At 35.6% G+C, this 21,043-nt stretch overlaps 1 protein-coding gene and 2 long non-coding RNA genes across 9 annotated transcripts in view; 1 reads left to right on the forward strand and 2 right to left on the reverse strand.

Moving 5' to 3' along the window:
* The window catches only part of osp (myosin phosphatase Rho interacting protein outspread), a 184,306-nt gene that overhangs the window by 41,195 nt on the left and 122,068 nt on the right, over nt 1-21,043 (reverse strand). The window lies entirely within an intron of this gene.
* Nucleotides 7,090-7,891, forward strand: LOC147657454 (uncharacterized). The gene is made up of 2 exons (XR_015292454.1): nt 7,090-7,290; nt 7,559-7,891. It is a non-coding gene; the product is annotated as an uncharacterized LOC147657454 (long non-coding RNA).
* LOC116415319 (uncharacterized) lies at nt 8,322-11,471 on the reverse strand. 2 transcript variants are annotated; one of them, XR_015292452.1, is made up of 3 exons: nt 11,124-11,469; nt 9,707-9,833; nt 8,322-9,147 (listed from the first exon to the last, which is right to left on the reverse strand). It is a non-coding gene; the product is annotated as an uncharacterized LOC116415319 (long non-coding RNA). The 2 variants fall into 2 exon arrangements; XR_015292453.1 differs by lacking the exons at nt 8,322-9,147; nt 9,707-9,833 and adding an exon at nt 9,845-10,371 and having other exon boundaries at nt 11,124-11,471.

A 21,043-nucleotide genomic window follows, 5' to 3' on the forward strand; every position in this document is an offset into this window, starting at 1 on the left:
ACGTTGTGTCACGCTTATTGATGGCCTGATTAGAGATTCGGTGGAAGGAGTGATGGATTTTCAGATTTTGGTCTCGATGGGGATGTTAATAAAAAATAGATTTTGAGAAAAGAGAGAATCAGATTTTTGGGAGGAAATTGAATTACGAGACGTGTTCAACTTATTTTTCGCAAATACAGAATAATTTAACAACTCGATGCATCATTTATCATGTGGATAATGGCATTATGATAAACGTTTTATCATAATGAAGAAGCCTTAAGAATATTTAAGAATAATTAGAGGTGTCAGTTTTCATTTGATCCTTGCTGATGATACTTTAAAAACCGGTATTTAAGTAAGGAAAAGATTGAAGGAAACCATTCAAGTCCCATTCATAATTCGTTTCAATATAATAATTTTTCGTTAATAACAATTAATTCTTCCTCTTCCCAGATATTCCTCTTTTCTAAATTGATTTCTCTAATTTTTAATTGGAAACGTGTAATTTTAAAAGCCTCTCGAGAGGCTAAGTATTAAGATTCCAAGGATGTTTAGAAGATGAAAAGTATCCGCAGAATTGAAATTCAAAAAGTCATTCCTTCTATCCTAATCCAGTCGAGAGAACGTCTCTCGCTAATGCATAAGCTTGTCTTGTGCTTTTGCAAATCCTTGCAGCAAACAGGCGGCCATATTTTCAAGGGAGGAATCGACGTCTTTATACGAAAAGTAAGCAAAGCGTTCTCCCTACGCTTTAACCACTTACTTCGGCTGAAAGCTTGCTACTTTCATTTTGGCACAAAAGAACCGCGGAGTTCTAGTAGCTTGAACTTTGTCAACAATGCCCGAAACCAGACTTTTATTCTTTAAAGAGCATTCTTAAGAAAAGATTTCAAAGACTTTCTCTTTTCTCGACTTACTCTATATACAAATCTTCAGAATTGTTGTTTAGACGTTGTCTTAATTTTAATTCCACTGATACTCGTTTATAACTTATTCTCTACATATAGATATAAATTCAATTCCTCCTTCTTTCTGCTGCTTATCCTAAATTCCACGAACAAGAATTTTAACAAAATACTGCAAAATATTTCATATTCCCTTCAAAATCTGAATTCTCCATCCACTGAAATCACCTCAATTCCTGAATATAAAAATTGAAAAAAAAACTTGAACCGCGCAGTTGAAAATATTCCACTCTTCCTTCCTCAACATCTGAATAATTAATAATTCCTCTTAATCGCACGCAATCATCGAACATCCATTTCCTACCAAAACCACCAATTACACCGAGATCAATTACAATCGGGGAATCCCAATAATCCTAATCAAGAGTTCATCGAGAGCAGCCCCTGGTGATCCAGCCAAAGACGAAGATCCAATCCGCCTTATCACGTGTATCCGCACACGTACGTTAACCGATGGAACGTCAGTGATGTTCAATATCCGATCCTAAATGGTGCACAGACCGGCTCTACCCTGTACTTGTATGGACACCGTGTATATACTTATGCCTGCACGAGTACGTTATGTAGTATAAATGTATATACACACGCGTGCTACGTTTCCTGGTTGCTCACCTATGGGCGTGTCGCGATGGATACGTGCATGCAACGCGATCCACGTTTGCAACGTTCGATTTTCAACTTGTTCCAATCGTACACGGATGAAATTTATTGCTTCGGTCTGGCAAACATTTGAAATACCCGATCGGGAGAAAATATCTTTCGAGTCGGAGATGAAAGAGCGATAGATTACGACGGTTCAAACACGTTTGCCTCGTTGTTATAATATTTTCCTCTCGAAATTTGGAACAATGTGTTCTGCAGAAATCATCATCAACTCTTTAGCAACCCTGCTATAACAACTTATATGAACTTAAAGGGTGATTTTATTAAAATTTCTTACCCGATCTTCACGCTAATGATAAATAAATGTAAAGACGAAATAACAGGCTTTCGAGATTAGCAAGAGAAAAGGCAGGATCCTAGGAATCAAATCTCTCGTCACGTTTCGCATTATTCGATATTAACACCAAGCTCGACGAGTGCGAGGTTAGTCGCAGAGCGCTGGGTTTCCCAGCGCACCAATTTTGCCATTACATTGTTGCTGCCACGGTAACTGGCAATAACGTACGCCGGTGTAACCTTATTCATACCGACGATCTCGAACGTTATTACGCAGTTCGGTTTCACGCGGTGCACCGTTATTCATCGTTCTTGAGATCGTTTACTTTGCAATAACGACGCTGTTCGCGGCCAGCCGGCAAAGAAATGGAGAATCGTTTGGACTTGGCCTGCAACCCGGTCGAGGACGTGGATAAATGAGATACTAACTCAAATGTACCCCAATGTTTATGATGGGTTCCTCCGAGTGTGAGGCCAAGCAACGTTTTGACGTGAATTATTATAGAAAGTTTGTTGAAAAGTTGCACACTTAGTAGCTGGAACTCGGATTTCTCGTATTTCGTTTTTTTGTTTTTTCGTAGATTGATTTATTTCTTAAAAAGTTGCAAGATTCAGTATTTAAAATCTAAATTGTTGAAGAGTTAATCCAAAGAATTATGTTTGCTGATCGTGCTCAAATCAGGTTTTATATATTTTATATAAAAAGTAGAATGATTATGAGCAATTGTACGAATATTGAAGAAATGGAAAGATATGTATTTTTCTATGCATTAATATAAATAAGATAAGTATTCTTTAATCAAGGGATCTTCAATTTTCAATTTCCAATAACAGGAAGAGCTGTTGTTATTCGTGATACAAGGCAATATAATTTTCCAAGACGATCTATCGATTATTTTAGTGAGAAAATTACACAAGTCCTTTATCTATCCTTGGAACAAATGGAACATAAGTTTTTACTTAAGGAATAATATCATTTCAAAGTCTCATCTTCTGTTTCTTTGTTCAATCTTGGTAAATTTCATTCTTTCTTGAAAATAATCTAAACACCATACTGAGAACAAATCCCAAGACGGATTGATCTATCTAATACTATTCTACGTGGAAGTACTAAAAATAAATTGACATACATTAGATTTTAAGGCAAGCATTCTTCAAACACAGTCCAAGAATAATTCTCATTCCAAGATACCATACTTGGAATCATAAAACAGGCGCAGATGTTCTTAGCAAATAGATGTATCTCCTAAAGAGATTATACCAAACGAGACTAAGAAGATATTCTCATTGCAACAGGTGAAGTAACGGCATAAAATCTACACGCAAATTATAAAATTTTAAGTCAATTATCCACAATAATTATCCACAAAGATTTTAATTGAAAAAACTTTTGAAACTCGCCAAGCTTATATCGAACTTGAATAAAAGATAAAAAAGATCATTTATAAGAGCAGATCCAATCGATTAAATGCAACAAAATTGTAGATAACTTAAAAAAAAAAAAGAACGTTCGAATCGGCTTAAAAATAAATTCAACGGAAACGGATTAAAGCTGAATCGAGATTACTTTCTCCCATTTATTTTTTCAATTATCCCACGAGGAAGTAATTTACTTATAGTCCGCCAATATCGAAGGAGTCACGAAAATATTATTTGCGGTTTCTCGTGCGTTTCCTTTTTGGTTAATCGAGGAAAAAATTGCGAGCGAGGAGAAAATAAAAAGCAGCGAATAATGGACGGTTCTGATTAAATTTCAAATAGCATCGTCGGTTTATCAGGGTCAGTATCGAGGAAATCGCACTTTCTCATTCCGATGGCTCGTTTTGCTTTCGTCCGCTGGTTTTTCGCGGATAAAAATAGAAATAGAAGAGTTGGCGTGTATTATGCAAATGAGACGACAACGAATGTTTTTCTATCGTGGAAATTTTGTCGACGAGACGACAGATGTAATGGTGATGGAATTAAGTTGAATGTGGCAATTAAACTGGAAACTGTGGCTTTTGTGGCTAAAGAATGGTTAATTGAGGGAAAAATGATGGAACGTGACTGACTTTTGTCAGTTAATTGTTGTGAATTATCGGAATTTCTGGAGGGAGACGTAATTTAAAAGGCTGTGAGAAACTTGATGTTAAATTGAACGATATCCTCAATAAATATAAAAATTATAAATTGATTATTTAAAAAAAAATGTTAATTTTTTAAATACAATAATCAACTTAAAATTCGAACTTATTTTAAATCTGATATAATCCAATAAAGTTTTGAATCAAAAATTTCTCTATCTTACAAAATTTCGTGTCTATCAATACTAACTTTTAAGATTGAAATCTAATATCCCAGACTACAAGATCCAATTTCTACAATCCAAAATCGGTCTTCTGAATTCTAAAATCCTAAGAATTTTTCAAAATTTTCAGTTAAGAGATAAAACTTCAAAGACTAACGTCCAAATCACCATTCGGACAAATTCCGTGTCTATAATTATTATAAACAGGAGAGAATTCGTAATTTCCAAATTGCCGTTACAACCGGTCGTTTGTGTAATTTTCGTGCCATAAATTTTTCGTCCTCGACGAGAGCGCGGTTACGAGCGGCAATTTTAGGACAGGGCGATTCTGCGAATAGACCACGCAGGACGCTTAGCGATCTTTGACACGCAAATGTACTCGTTCCATCGTTTAAACCCATTTCTATCGCATGCTGGTGCAAAGAGATCGTTAACCCTTGCCAGACCGATGCTCAATTATTTACCGACTGTTATTTACTGACGATACCTTCCTTACGCGCGAACTATCAAGCGAATGTTAATGTAAATTTATCCTCGACTGTTTCTGGACTGGTTCTGAGAAAATTTATGTCATTATGACCAAATTATAACGAAATGAAAAAATTTTTAAATTATTCCATCAATGATAATTATTAAACAAAACGTAGAATCCAAATTAAAATGAAAATATTCTAAATTTACATAACCTAACTCTCAAATCTAACCTCTAATTATAGTCATTATATATAATCTACCAGCATTCAAGATTTCAAGATTTTAATGTAGCAATCAATGATAAAGAGTAGAGGATGTACTTTCAAAGTCTAAATCTAAGTCTAATAACCCACCACGGTAAAATGTTAGAAATTTCAAACACAAGTCCTAAACGTCTCCCGGTTCGTCCGAACAATTTCTATTACGTGCAAGCGTTGAGATCATTACCCCCTCAGCACGGTAATGTTCGGTAATCAGGTGTATTTTAACGAGTAGCCGCAGCGGTTCGCGACTTACTAGATGCCTGAACACATTTGCGTGGTTACGTTATGCAGGTGTACATGTACCGGCCGTTGAAATGCCATTTCTGAACGACACGGGATCGTTGCACTCGCTTAGACGAAAAAACTTCCTTCGACGACCGACAAATCTACTTGTTTTTTTTTTTTACCCAAACTAATTCTCATACTATGCTATTATGTTTTTTAATAAGAAAATTTTTTTATGATACAGTAAATAGATAAATATATTATAAAATCTTAATTTTATAATCTTTTTAAAAATATAAATTTCCTAACCTCAATCTATTTAACTAATCTCCAAATCAATCAACTCAAACTTGATTCACTTATCTAAACATGCTAATTACATAAAATACATAATTAATTCTTATGTTTGCAATTTATATTCAATTTCCTAACCTCAACTTATCCAATTAATCTTCAAATCAGCCAAAACTATAACAAGTCTTGGCTCACCTATAAATCCGAACATACCAATTAGATTAATATAAAATTCCTTCTTGCCACTTTCGTCCGCTAATAAAATTGAAAATCCGTTACACATCAGGTTTATATCCGAGGAGCAAAACATTTTGATAACGTCAAAAAGTGCAATGATTCGATGGCAAAAAGTGTTTCATAGTCAAGAAAATAACGACGGTAATAACTCGGCAACAATAAAGCACAAACGGCTCGTTCTACTAATTAGGAGTATATCGCGTTAGCAGTTCGACGAGCAGGAATGTATAACCGAAGATACGAGGTCGTCGACACGTTGCTGTCCGCCCCGTTACAATGTAAATATCGTACGCAACACACAGATGAGAAACGTGCTCCTATTATACCTTTTTTCCATTCCTACCAACCTCGTCTCTAAATCGAAGGGAGTAATTAATATTAATGGATAAGGATATACGAGATATTTTCGAGATTACTTGATTTTTAATAGATATGAAGAGATAATAATATTTCGTTTGAGTCAAATTGCACGGATTGAAGAATTTTGAAAAACTGAGATCAAAGACAATGATAATTTAATATAAAAACTACAAACATAATCCGTGAACGATGCGTTAACAAAAAGGGGAACATTTAATTAGAAAGAAAAATAAATGTAACATAATTTTAATCAAATTCCATATTAGAAAAGAAACGTTTCGACCCAATGACGCTCGCTTAATGACAGTCATGTTAATTATGCTCTGCTTACCATTAATTACATCCGTATACTGGTGTACATTTTCACGAACAAATCAGAATTGAAGACTGATTCTCTTCTCTCAAGTAGCTGTTTTTCTGTTTTTCTTGCACAAAAACTGGATCATCAGAATAAAAACGTTGTACTAAATAATGTAAATTAAATTTGACGACGTCGATTTAAGTTTTTAAACGTAGTATTTATATGATCAAAATCAACATTCTGACAAGTTTATTTAATGACACTATCCTAACCTTTAAATCATGATTTGAATAAAATATACTTTATATTCATGACACTACATCAAAAACTACAAATTAAATTAAAAAACACTTCAGTTTTAATGAATAGTAATATATATTAAAACATTAATACGTTTATGATCACTTATAACAAAATATTAACGAGAAAAATAATAAATCGCGAAAGACATATCCACTTACTGGATCGCACAACTGAAAACCTCCAAGAACTCTATAGATGTCGCTTCTTTTGCGGTCGCGTTTCCATAGGGAAAAAAGGAAAAAGCAAAAGTTCGTCGTGCGATTATCGATGCTATTGGTGCATGCGTGCGCGTAAATCGCATTTCACAAATAAGATTTCGCAATGAAAAATACGTTTCTCTAACGTCCGTCTACTAGGGAATAATGCACGACCCACGTTTACTATGGAACAGACACAACACATTGCAACGCATCGTCGCTCTCATAGAAATCCGTCGAGACGTTATGTTCCGTGTACAATGGCACGTGCAGAGAATCATGAAAACGACAAGTTTAGTTCGTGGGATGTCGTTACATTCAGGACATATCGAGATTTGGTCGTTGATTTATGCTGTCTGATGTGTCATCGTTGTTTGAATGGTGGAATTCGAGCTTGCAAGAGTTTATGAATGACTGTTAAGCTTAATAGAACAAATGAATATTTCAAATCTTTTGGGAAAAAGTATGTGTTTCATATATACAGCTTGCTTTATAGTCTCGTTTTTATTATCTTAATATATATTATTATTTAGAAGAAAAAATAAATTTCTTAATTTTTAATTTTTCTTGAATTAATTAAATAAAAAAATTTTGGTATCGTAAAGATATTTAAATTTTCCATTGATTTAGAAGATAGGAAAGAATATAATATGTAGCTACAGGCGCCACAAACTAAAAACGAATAAAATGAGATCAAAGTTTGAACTAACGTTTTCTTTCTGCTCACGAAGAAACCCAATCGCTAAGGATCTAATGCTTCCCGACGACGAAGGCATCGCAGGGGCTTTCTTCCTTTTGGACGCGTTGTATCGATTTCCGCGTCGCGGAAACCACAGAATCCCCGAACAAGACCGGTCGCTTTCGACCCGAAACTCTGAAACCTGAGACATACAACGTCTCCTTCGAGGGACAGCGAAAAAGGATGTGGCACTGCTTCTACGCTCACCATCGTAACCATTTTTATTGTTATTCATATCCACTCGGAGTTATGTTTCAATCTAATTATTATAAGAATTTATAACAAATTTAAAATTGAATTAAAATATTTTAATTAGATAAATAAATTGTTTAGTTTATTCAATACATTCTAAAGTTAAAAAATAGAATAAAATCATTATATAAATCTCAAAATATTGTAATATTTCAATGAATATGTAATATAGATTAATATCCTAATATTCCAATAAGTAAAAATCCAATACTGCAATCTAATATAGATACTTTCAAATCAGTACGTTAACAAAATACTTCAATACTCTATATGCAAATACCTCAATGCACCAGCACATAAATATTTCAGTATTCAATATTTTGATATATAAAAAATGTAGTATACATATTCCATTACTTCAATATATCAAATATATCGACAATCAATGTTTCAATACCACATTATCCTAGTAGCATAACCTATCTATCCTAATATAATAATTCAACATTTCTATATATGATTATTACCCAAATGCATGATCTAGATATCTAAATATCTTAATATACAACTATATATGTAAATACTTTATTATTCAGCATTTCATAATGTCCCAATGTATGAAACATTTCAACAATATATTAATTATATAAACTTAAAATATCTTTTTCATTAATTCAATAATATATAATTATTAGCTATTTAATATTTAAACATGGATCCTATAATTATTTTCAACAATATCTAGTTCCTTTAATTTTTAATCAATCTCATATTGTAATATTTTCATAATCATTCCATTAACCTAATAACACACATAACCTCTAAATACTTATATTTGGCCTTCTTCCATAATCATCTTCAATCATCAAATATCAAAACTCAAACTATGATTCTTCCATTTCCACGACATCAAATAATCTATACAATTACGCCCACAAATGCCACAACATCCATTCAAACTTAATTTCTCATCAATTGTCTAGATATGTTCTCTCTCACACAATCGTCTTGCCAATAAATTAGATTCCATAGAATGTTCTCCACAGGACCGTTTCTACTAAGTACATGTGTTACTCTTGCCCCATAGATAGCAGATCCAGCGTGGAACGAGGTAGTGCACCATGGCGCGGCGTGGGACGAACGCATTGTTCGATCCAACGACGGTCTCGACGACATGCGCCAGGAATAAAGAGTATAGGTTAGTTTTCATAGGTACTGCCTCCATAAACGCCAAATGCTATTCGTGGATTATAATTTGTGCTTCGATAATGAAAGATAATAAAACGCCGTGTGGGATTAGTTACGTCAGTTTATCCTGGAGAAAGAGGATATCGCTTTCTCCTGCTTCCTTCCTTAATCTATCTTTTTTGCTTATCTCTTCTTGTTTTTCTGTAATGTGAAATTATTAGGAATTTAAATTAGAAGGAGAAATAGTGATGAAGTGGAATTGTCTTGGGAACTGAATCAATCTTGCTCGATTGAAAATTCTATGAATATGACAGTTTAATCAAAATTATCTTGGGATGGTGTAACTCTAATGATATTTTCTGAAAAATTGAATAAATCAATTTAATAAAGTTGATGAAAATTTTAATATATTTAAATTTAGAATTGTATTGAATCATCTGAATGTGCAAGATCTTCAATTTAATTTTTTTTTAATATTTTATATTTCATCAATCTTTATTAAACATTCATGATGTAATTTGATAAAATTTCTTCTTTTTAATCTAAGGAAATATAAAAGAGTTAGAAAAGATCAACAAATCAAAATCCATGTCCTCAACATCAAATCAAAATATCCCACAGATATTTCACTAGGAAACTGATATTATGAAAGGCGTTTTCTCTTCGATTATCATATATACGCAACTCTTATTGTATGCAAACTACCCTCCTTGATCCATAATCCCATATTTTTTTTCGGTTATCTACTCGTAATTAATACCTGAAAGAGGCACGAGGCGAGAAACACGATTCCAAACGATCCGGATAATCGGCGCGAAAAAGGCGTGGAACCGGATGCCAACAATCGTTTCGCCGATGCCTCTTGACTTTCTGGAATTCCAACGAAACTAGAAAACGATTAACACCATATATCCAACGCTTATATTTTCGTACCAGCAAACGATAGGTATGCCATAAATGATCGATCCACAGATCGATGGATCGGTAATATCAGAGATACAACACGCGATACCAGAAGGAATCGGTCAGACTGATCATTGACCAGGGTCGAGGACGATCGTTTGTGATTTGCAATGGCATAGCACGCTACCGATCGCAATTAAAAGATCCGATATGTTGGCGTTATCGTCGATAGGGAGGTTTTACGGTCCATGGATCGAAAGATATCGTGATCGATTGGCGATCGTTTAATTATCGACGTACACCGGTTCATTGCCGCTCTCGCCATCCCTCCCGCCGGAAATTAAAATTAATCGCGAGACTACGGGGAATTACGTTGCAACGCTTAATGAAACTGAGCTAGATAACGGGCTTGTGTACGAGAGATTGACCGTTATTGCTACTGCTATTTTTCTGATAGCATAGATGTTTTCTTTCCTTTTATGATGGATATTTTTCTTTTTCTCTTTTTGCTTTTATATTTTTCTGAAACATTTAGAAATTCTATTAGCAGTGATAAATATAAATTATAATATATATATATATACTAATGATAAATATGTATATTTTTAAATGAATTTATCAAATATGCCTAAATATTAATACAAAATATTATAATATACAAAACTATACTTGTTAAAATTACAAAAAAATATTTATTATATTAATTATTAATTGTACGAATAATTAGTAATTATTATTATCATATGAAAACAATTGTCACTTTTGATTTCGATAATTTTTTAATAGAAATTAATTAGAAATGAATAATTTTTATGAATAAACAAATTTTTCTCATATATGTAATTGCTATTTGATATTAATTTGTTAGAAAATTGTTTAAAATGCAGAATAATTTCTTCACATCGCTTAAAGATAGAAAATTTTAGGTTAGGTTAGCATATCATTGATGCAACGATCACGTATATTTCTCTATAGTTTATCAAATTAATCCGTTCGAGAGGATTTTATTATTATTATAAAACAATTCTCAGGAATCAATTTTTACAATTTTTTTTTATTTTATTTGTTTTATAATCTTATCTCTATTAGTTTTTACCAATTGGTTATATATGTTTTATATCTTTAAATTACATATTATTCCTTTTTTCTACTGTATTATACATGAAATATTATCAGTCTCGAATGGATTAAGAGAAACTACAGCATTTAGAATTTATCATTTAGATTGTAAAGTAGAAATCAATATAAAACACAAAATTACCACTCGATTTTACCTTTCCAATTCATATCCTACAATTAATTCACACATAATTTCACTATTACTGTAACTATTACACACAAAATGAAATTTCGTTGAAAAGATATTTGCTCGTACTTGTCAGCACATAACGTATGACTCATTGCATAATGCTCTATTGGCCCATGAATGTTAACACGCGTCAAGTTTTTATGCACAAGTTTTTCGGTATCTCGCTTTTGACGTAACTTCATGTGTATGAACTTTCACTCTTGCCAACTCTCGTATCTTGAAAGCATAATGTTTCTAATGCTTTCTTCCAAGAAAATAGGTACTCGAAGTACAAACCGATTACGTGTACCGAATAACGCGAATATAGATATGCGAGTACGGTTTCTATCGACTAGAAAGACTTATGCGATTTATGCCCCACGGGAGCACGTATCTCACGATTGGACTGAATTCTAAAGGCCGATAAACCGACTCATTTGTCCGTCGAATGATCCGGCAATTGAACGATTATTTCGTTATAAATCTTAGATTCTAAGCGAGTAGAAGAGAAAATTATCTGTTGATCGACACGATGCGGATTTCGAGAGAACGAAATGTATAATTAAAGAGGTTAAGCATGTGTGAAATGGCGATATACTTATTAACATCGTACTGTCGCCATCTATGCGTCATAGATAGATTCGTTTCTTTACACTCGATTGTCCTCTGTACATCGAATAAAATTGAATTTTTTTTTACTTTATCTCTTCATAGTATATAGAAGTAATATGAATAAATACAAAGTTCTGTGTCAAAAATAAACAGTGTAAATTTCCTTAAAACTATTTATTTCATCTAAAATCTCTTCGTTTACATGGAAAGAAAATTCCAACTTCATCATTGAAAGGTTAGAATTGATATTTCATTTTCTGAAAAAAAGCATTCTAAAGTTGAAAAATATACATATATCGTCAAAATACAACATTTCTCGTATGTATTATTTATTTTTCAACTTCTTTTTTTTATATTTCGGATGCTTGGTTATATTTTAACATGTTAGCTGTCATGCCTGTGTCTTTCTTCAAATTATATATTACCTGTTGAATTTTAAAAATTTATTTTATATATTATTACATTTAACTATTGCTATATTTACATATTTTTAATGTTTCGATGTTTTATATATATATATAAAAGAATCTAAAATATTTTGATGATAAAATCATACAAAGTACAGATAAGTGAATTGATACAAAGTAAAAATCATCTTAAATGACCAGCATGTTACATAGCAGCCAACGTGTTGTTTATTGATTTATATATTTAATTCTATAACATACAAATAAATATTTAAACAATTCTAACTCAGCATCTATATATTCCATTTTAATGAAAACGTACATATGGTTCATTTCGATTGATTTCTGAACAATTCTAACAAGAAAGTGGCTCCATCTTGATAATTATTACTATTAGATAGGATTTTATCGAAGTATCGACTCTTATCGATAATTGCACATCGAGAATATAAATAACGAGAGAATAGAATCTTTTCTTTTTATTATTCTTGAAATATAATTTTTTTTTCTTTTTTATTTTGCGGTCGATCATCGAGAGCAAAATATTGTTAGAAGATCGAATAGACGTGGAAATAAGGATCTTTGTTCCGAATGGGGATCCTTCGTTACAATCTCTTCGAGATCTCGAAGAGATTTCGTTGAATCGATAGGAAGTAACGATAAGAAAATGGTAGTCTATTTACCTCGATTGCCATTTACTTACGTTATTGTTATTGTTAATTGTAATTCAGTTGACGAGTGGACATCAATTTTGGCGTCTGTACGATCGAATAATAACGTTGATATTGATAGCGTGTGATTTGTTCGGTTAATCGAGTTTATCGACTAAAATACTAATTTCGGTATATATTCGACTTCGATCCTTAAGAAACACACAAATTATAGTCACTGCGAAGTTTAAAATAAGCTGATTCGAACTTTTACTTTGATCGATTTTTTTATACATAAATGTGTAATTCTTTTTACCTGTCAAATTAATAGATTTATTAATGATAATGAAACAATGCAGCAATAAAATTTTATCATTTGATAAGAGTGATTTATGTTAAGAAGAATTTCATCAATTCATTAATAATAAAAGGTAATGTGTCATATAAATTGTTTATAACTTAATAAATGAACTTTGATTAATGTAATTTCTCAATTTATAACCTAAAAATTTTTCAAAGTTGATTTACTTGAAAACGAAGCTCCAAACAAAAAAATGTAATTCTTTTTTTTCAATTTATCTTTACATGCAGAATCAGTATCCATCTCGTTTATACCACGATTTCGGGGGATAGTTTGTAAATTAATTAACAATCTACCATCTCAAACAAGCCGATTTCTAAAAGTTAAATGAATTTTACGTACCTCTACTGGTGTCGTTCGAATGTCAAGACACAGTGTTTATATCCCAGTCAGTACCTAACTTTAGAATCACGTCGACCATGGCTCTCGCCAACGGTTTACGAGATATTTTCACTTATCACGTAGTGAGGCCAGTCGACGACATCCGCGGACGCTCTCGCAATTAGAAAGTACGCGCGTATTCGCGCGTAATCGTCGCCGTAAGATAATATCTCTTTGGTTGGTTTCGCAAGCGGCGTGTATCTCGTGTCTCTTTTTATTTTTTATTTCCTCTTTGTTCGAGAGAGCTAATAGCGAGATTACAATGGGCGACGATTAATCGATAAGTCGGGCCACCTCCCCTCGTTGCCTGTTATTAGACGTACTTACATACGTGGATATCGCGATCGGTAGGTGAAACGAGCTGTTTCGATACCCTGCAATTGAATTGTTCGAGATAGCGGAGGTTGAAAAACAAATTCACGCCCACGAATTCGAATCTATTTTTCGCAAGCTTTCAAAAATCTGATAAAATAAAAATGTATTTGTATTTCTTTTAAATGTAATCACATACGTCCCCTTTGCATTTTTATCAGTAGATATATTTTTTTTATTATATTATATATTAATACAAATACAATCCTTTTGGATCTCGTTACATATATTATCGCGTTGAATATATTTTAATTGATCGATGCAATATTTATTGGACAATCGCGACACGTTTATTTCACGATACTTAATTTCTGCAAATGTTTCAAAATCGACGATTTTTGATTACGTTACATCGTAACAAATCAGCCATCAATTTCCAAGCAAACTGCACATATCCTCCCACACGGAACAGGATTCCTCTCAAATATCTCCGCTTATTCAATAAAAGCCTGAATCAATGAAGACTCGTCTGAGACGATCATCATCCTACAACCATGTACGACTCCATCGGTAGTCCCAACGCGGGTAATCATCGGATGACTGACATTTGAATAGCGTCTATCAATTAAAACCCTTATTTCTCGTCGAGCTTTCCTCGCCGATCGTCGAGAATCGTTCGCGATTCTTCGACCCGTGGACGATCTTCTCGACGAGGAAAACGATCCTGTCCCATCCTCGACACGTAATTATACAGGACTGGTGTGGTTATGCAATGGCTAGGCGAGGCCCGCGCATAGAATATTCAAGTCTCTTAAGTGTCTTCTAGTAGTAAATATTGTTATGCTAAGCGGAGCCGTTGTCACGCCTTCTCCTGGCTCCTCTCCGCGGAGTAGACGTGGTCTTTCTCTCTACGACCACCTACTGCCAATACCTCGTGTCTTCCCCTCTTCTCCCTTTCTTTCTTCTTCGAATCGTTTCTGCCTCGTTTTTATCGTATCGCCGCACGACGACGAGTTTTTCTTCCGGACTACTTGATGCGATTTTTATGAAAAAAAAGTACCGCAAGGAACTCAAGGAGCCAGATATTGGTATAGAAGTTACACAATCGACCGCTATTTAGAAGAATGAACGATTTTATTTTCCCAAAAGTTCTTTAATCTAACGCCAAAGTGCAGATTCGAAAGCTTTTTTATAAAAGCCGAATAACTTTGACCTTTCTGAAGTTCGAAATTCTTTGTTCTTTGTAGAATTTTAAAAATCACAAAAATATATTTTTCCATCGTTAACGATTTAAAAACTTATCTCGCTATATCCGTTAATCTCTACTAGATTATAGTAATCCTCTCTACCTTTATCGAACTTTCCGTCGCTTCGAATTCCCTCGCAATTGTCTCCTCTTACTCGAACAATCCAACGTAAACGATTCCTCGATCAATCGGTAAAAAAAAAAAAAAAAGGAAAAATCGCGGGAACAAAAGCCAATTTACTTTCCACGCAAACCCGTGTCGTGTGCGGATCCTACCGTCGTCGTAGGAGCGCGTACACAACTAATGGATAAAGAGGTGATGCAACGAGCTCGATACGCTCGAAAACGAAGAAGCTTTGTCGTCTCGTTTCGCACGACATTTGGCCGAAAGTCAGGAAGAGGATTCGTTGCGATTGCGTAACGGTGAAAATAGGTAGTCTAGTGTCACGACCCTAGGAGGGGGGGAGAGAAACGATCCTGTCGCAGGTGCCGTGCACCAAGCATCGGAGATGAATCATCGATGAACCATTCTCCGATCGACACGCGGGATCTCGACCACCTAATGAGCGGAATTTCTCGAGGAATTCCGCGGGGCTATGTTGCGCAATTCGGTAAGAATGGTTTTTCGCCGATATTTCTCGAGGAACGAGATTTTTCGAGACAATGGAAAAATTTAATGGAGATTGAGTCGAAAAGAATGTTGGCGATTCGAGATCTGGGTCAGATTTCAGGATGGAGATATCGGAGTTTTGTTAATCTGGGGGCAGGGATTAAATTATCGTTTATTTTTATAGAAGGATAGATAGATAAATAACCGCTTAAAGCTACCAATTCCTCGAGTTTAAACATTAAAATTGACCGATATACACATATATATATATATATAGGAAGAATTAAGAAAAATACGTACAAATGAAAAATTTTCGAATAGATATTCCTCTTGCGATTCTTCTTTTCTTTTTCTTTAAATAAAACTTACAATTTCATACCATTCGAACAAAAGAACTATTCATGGATATTTCCACCTACGCTCGATCGATATCCCCAAATTTCCGAACATCAACGCTTGTCTCGTTCGAAATCCTCTCGTAAAGATACCGATCTCGGCCGCAGAGGTGTCGTAACTTGTCGTGAACACGAATAAAAAAAAAAAGAAGAGAAAAATCGCGATCCCTCGTTTTCGCTACGCTTTCTCCCTCTCTCTGTCTCTCTCTCTCGAGAATCCAAGTCTCGATCGTCATCCTGCCGCAAAAACCTCGTGTCCTTTCCTCGATCTGCCTCTACGATACCGTGGTAAGAAAACAATAGTCTCGGCGCACAGAGACTCTTCGACATCTTCGACGGGAGGCGCGTCTTCTGTCCGATTCCCGGAGGGATCGCAAGAAAACAGAGAATCGCACGGTCAGCCTTTCTGGCGAGGAGAAGGAGAAGGCGGACTTCCTGCTATTCCTCCTAGACAGTTTCGCCAGAAATGCGATCAACCAGGGCTACGCCAACCAGCGTGGAAATCCACCTCGCGGAGAAATGACGCCTCGATGATGCGCTTTTTGCTCCCTCGAGGGAGGATGTTCCTCCGAGCGAATCGCCGATCGAAATTCCGACTTCTCTCTCTTCTTCTAGAAAGAACTTCTAGATATAGGAATAGTTTGTGGAGGAAAAAAGAGGGCGAAGAAGAAGAAGAAGAAGAAGAAGAAGAAGAAGAAGAAGAAGAAGAAGAATTGGAAAGAGGGGAAAGCAAAGAAGTAGAAGTGGAACAAAGTGGAGGACGAAGAGAGGAGAGGAAAACGAAGAGAGTGTAACACCGGCAAGAAACTAGCGGCAATAATAATTTACAGTACTAGCCGTTTCCCTTTCCACCTTCTTTCCACCCTCCTCCTCGCTCTCGAAACGCCATGTTCCACGGCGTTCCGCCACGGTGGTTGTTGCGCGCAATCCCATATTAGGAGGCCTGCTCTCCTCGCCGAGATGCGAGCCTATTGAGACGTAGTTTACCCTTGCGCATCCTCGACTTTCGCGAACGAAAGTCGGAATCGAAATGGTGAAAGCCATGAGAGGAGCTTTTGTTGCGCGCGCCAACCGATTCGCCAACAAGACGAGAAGCGATTCTTCTCTCGTTCGGGGAGATTGAATGGTGTGATGCGAATAAGAGGGTTTCGAGGGTGGTTTATGTGTGGGTATTGCGTGAAATGGATTTATGGTGTATGATAGAGAGAGAGAGAGAGAGGGATGTGATCCCTTTTTTTTTTTTGTTTTCATTGATGTGTTTCATTGACTAAACTTAGAATTGGATTGGAAAAGTTGAGGTTTATGCGATCCCTTCTGAATGTTTCACTCGAGAGTTTAACGGAGTTGGACAGATTACGCGAATCTTATCGAGAAGATTTCATGAAGAATAGCAGAGATGATTGATATCTATCTTTCCATCGATGTTTGTTTGGAGAGTGAACAACAATTTATACATGGCTTGTATATCTGCCTTCTCGATTTATCGTGAAATTTTTTTCAATATAATTCTTGTCACTGCAATGATTATATTATATATCCTCTTGAAATGTAAATACTCGACGAGATGTGGACACGAAGGACACGACAATTTCACGATTAAGATTCGATTCGTATCGTTGTTAACTTCGATTTCCAAGAAGGAAAAAAGAATCAAGTGCACTCATCCGATCGATCGATCTCGATATAGAACCGTTCTTTCACAATGGGTATATCTTATCTTTGCCTTTGCTCGAGATCACGCACATCTCCCGTGTCGTGACGTCTCGACATCCTAAACCAAGATGCGCAACAATCCTGGCCAACCAAGCGGATGCAAAGGTAGTCCGTGTAAACTGTTTCTATAAATTATCAAGGCAAAACGCGAAGGTGAACTGACGGCACAGGTTGGACGGGACACGGTTACGGCAATAAATCGCAGTCAGCATTCCTCCAGCATGCTAAGCTGCTGACGAATTTTCCAACCCAACGAACCCTATCGCTCTCGTTTTAACCGGCCATCGTTCTTTTCTTCCTTCGAGCTACGACAGATGCTACTTTGTTGCGCTCAACTGGAAACCTCCTCTTCTTCTTACTTGCCTCTCCGAGATTACTATTACGAGTTGGACTGGAGAAGAATATCGTATCGACGGAATAAATAAATGCTTGCTCAACGTTCTTATCTTCGTTGTTATCTTATAGAAATATCGAGAAGGGATTAATTTTATATTGAAAAATTTTAATATCGTCGATTTTTTTAATCTCGTTAATTGATAAATTTTGTAATTTTCTAAGAAAAGGGGAGAAGAGAAATATGATTTTATTACAGATGATACGTTGATACGAAATCGCAAAAGATTAATGTTAAACAAATTTTTTAATCAAGAAGAAATTCGTCGAGAAAGGGGAATCGGAAAAGTGATCTCATTTCAAACATTTTTCTCCGCTTCTAGATAAAAGAAAGCAATAAAAAAAAAAAGCGCGTGCATAAAAACATTCCAGTTAAAAAAAGATAAAACCCAAGAAACTCGACGACAATTTTCCAGTTCAAAGAACAAGACTAAAACACGGTATCAAACGTGCGGAGAGGAAAAACCAGACCGGAATTATTAAACTCCCCGACCCAGGGATCCCCATCATTCATCACAACCACCCTAACACACTGTTACCCGTGGAAACATCTGTTTCTCGATACCACCAACGTATACGCGCAAACTACTTGATAACCAGCGGTGTGAGTCGTGATGCAGCGAGCGGAGCACGCCTCGTTAAAAATCGAAGAAAACCAACAACCGGTAGCCGAGGGTAACGTCGAATTAACGAGTCTTGGACAGGAATTGATGAACGTTTGCGCGTTTAAAATCGCATCTAAATACAATCAAAAGTGTATTACAGACGCGATCACCCGAAGCGAGCCGGCCATTTCGAATAAGTCAACGTTGATCAATCGAAGGGCCGACAGATAGGCGAGAGGGAGGTTGGTAGAACTGCTCCGCGGTTGGTACTACTGCTCTTGATACGCAACCCCCAACCTTACCTACGCAAACGAGATATTAAGTGGCGTACGGTGAAATAAATAAATGTGGCCGGGCGAACGATCCGCCAATTAGGATGCATTCAAGAAAGAAGCATTCGAGAGAAGAAGTATCCCAGATATTATAAATAAGAAGTTTCGAAGAAAATGGGGTGTAAGATGTGTAAATGAGAGAGCAAATGATAGAGGAAATTGTTGTGGATACTGTTTTTATGCTATTTAAGATTGGATGTGTTAATTTTTGTTTCTTTAGGGGAGGGCTGTTACAATGAGTGTGATTTTTTTTTTTTTTTTTGACGAATGATTATGGCGATGACGAGATTCAACAGGGAAAAAAAGGATTACGTTGGATATACGCAGTGCAGTGCATATTTAATTGATCATAAATTCTGTAGCGTAAAAGTTATTAAAAATAAATGGAATCTCTCTTTTTTCACGTACGCGCTTCGATAACTTTATATATATTTGTAAATTATCCTGCAATAAACGAGTAGACACTAGCGCCGATGTAATTAAAATCAAATTATCTTTATAATATATCTAACGAGAATGAAGTTTGTATAAATATAACGCTTGATTAATGATTAAAATTTCCGATCGCAATCACCTATCAATTACTTCGCGTCTAAGTGACTGATATCCACATCCGCGTAATTCCACGAGAGAAAATTAGCAGGCCAGCGCGATACGAGAGTTAACGGATACTGATGTCTCTATCGGATTCTACGAAAATGATCCATGGCTAACAACTCGATTGGCCTCCATGCATCAAACGTCTCCAAGATTTTTATCGTCAGCGGATGATAACACATCCGTGTTCTCTTTCACTTTTCTCTTTTCCTCATCTTGCAGTCCTTGATGATGCGCAATCAGAGTCACGATCGATTTCTCATTCGACGTTACGAAACAAGATTCGAAAGATATTCGATATCTTTTCTATGAAAACTATGGATAACTATATAAGTATTCAATCGTTATTATAATATCTTTGATCTAGAGAATTTATATAGTGACAGAGTCGAATCTGTTATTGATTACGATTAAAAGATTACTTATCTTAAATCTTAATCTTAAATATCTTACTTTGTATCACCTTGTTTCAAATTCACTGCACAACGAATCTAACTCGTATTTTATTTTATCGTTCTAAACGATTTGGATCTAAACGATAATTCAACGCGGAAACAACAAATCTTTTAACAACTTTGCATTCCACATTGCCTCGTTCAAAATACAAATTGCAACCTATCGAAATTAAATTAAATCCCAAATTCGAATAAGAAAACTCTTCGATCTTTTCTCTTCGAATCGATCGAAGAAGCATCCTCGACATCCTCCCTTTCCTCGAGTCCACGAATGCACCACGTCCGTGGCACGTCTGCAACGACCCGGATCGATTTCATGGATCTCAGCGAGGGTACGGGTGGAACAGCCGTGCGTTCATTTCGACGACCACCCACGACAATCGGAAATGGTCCGCAAAGCAAAGCCAGGTGAGGTGAGACACGCGTTGGATCGCGGATGAGGGAAGGGCGGAAAAAGAGAAAAATACGAGGGTATAAAGCAGAGTTTCTCGTCTTGCTCACCGCTGATTACCAAAGCGATTTGCACCGAGCAACCAAGATTAATTTCTGCAATGGAATCGTAGCAGAGGTATCATTCCTTACGACCATGCTCGGCTATTAGATTCTCGATATCGAATCCCATTCGATATCGAGGTGGAATCGTCGTCCAACTTTAATTCTTTAAGATACGCTGCGTGTAATTTATTAGCCCCCTCTATCGCAAAGTTATTCTTTTTTCAACGATTCAACTCGAGATTTATCGTCGAGTATTCCGTCCAAGATTCACGCTCGTCACAACTTTGATCTATTTCCTGGTCCAGATTCAATTTAACCCAACATCACCCAAGATAAGTTAGA

Source organism: Apis florea, unplaced genomic scaffold (assembly GCF_048593485.1).
Source record: "Apis florea isolate Af1SG1 unplaced genomic scaffold, ASM4859348v1 contig_3158_pilon, whole genome shotgun sequence".
Taxonomy (NCBI): Eukaryota; Metazoa; Arthropoda; class Insecta; order Hymenoptera; family Apidae; genus Apis; species Apis florea.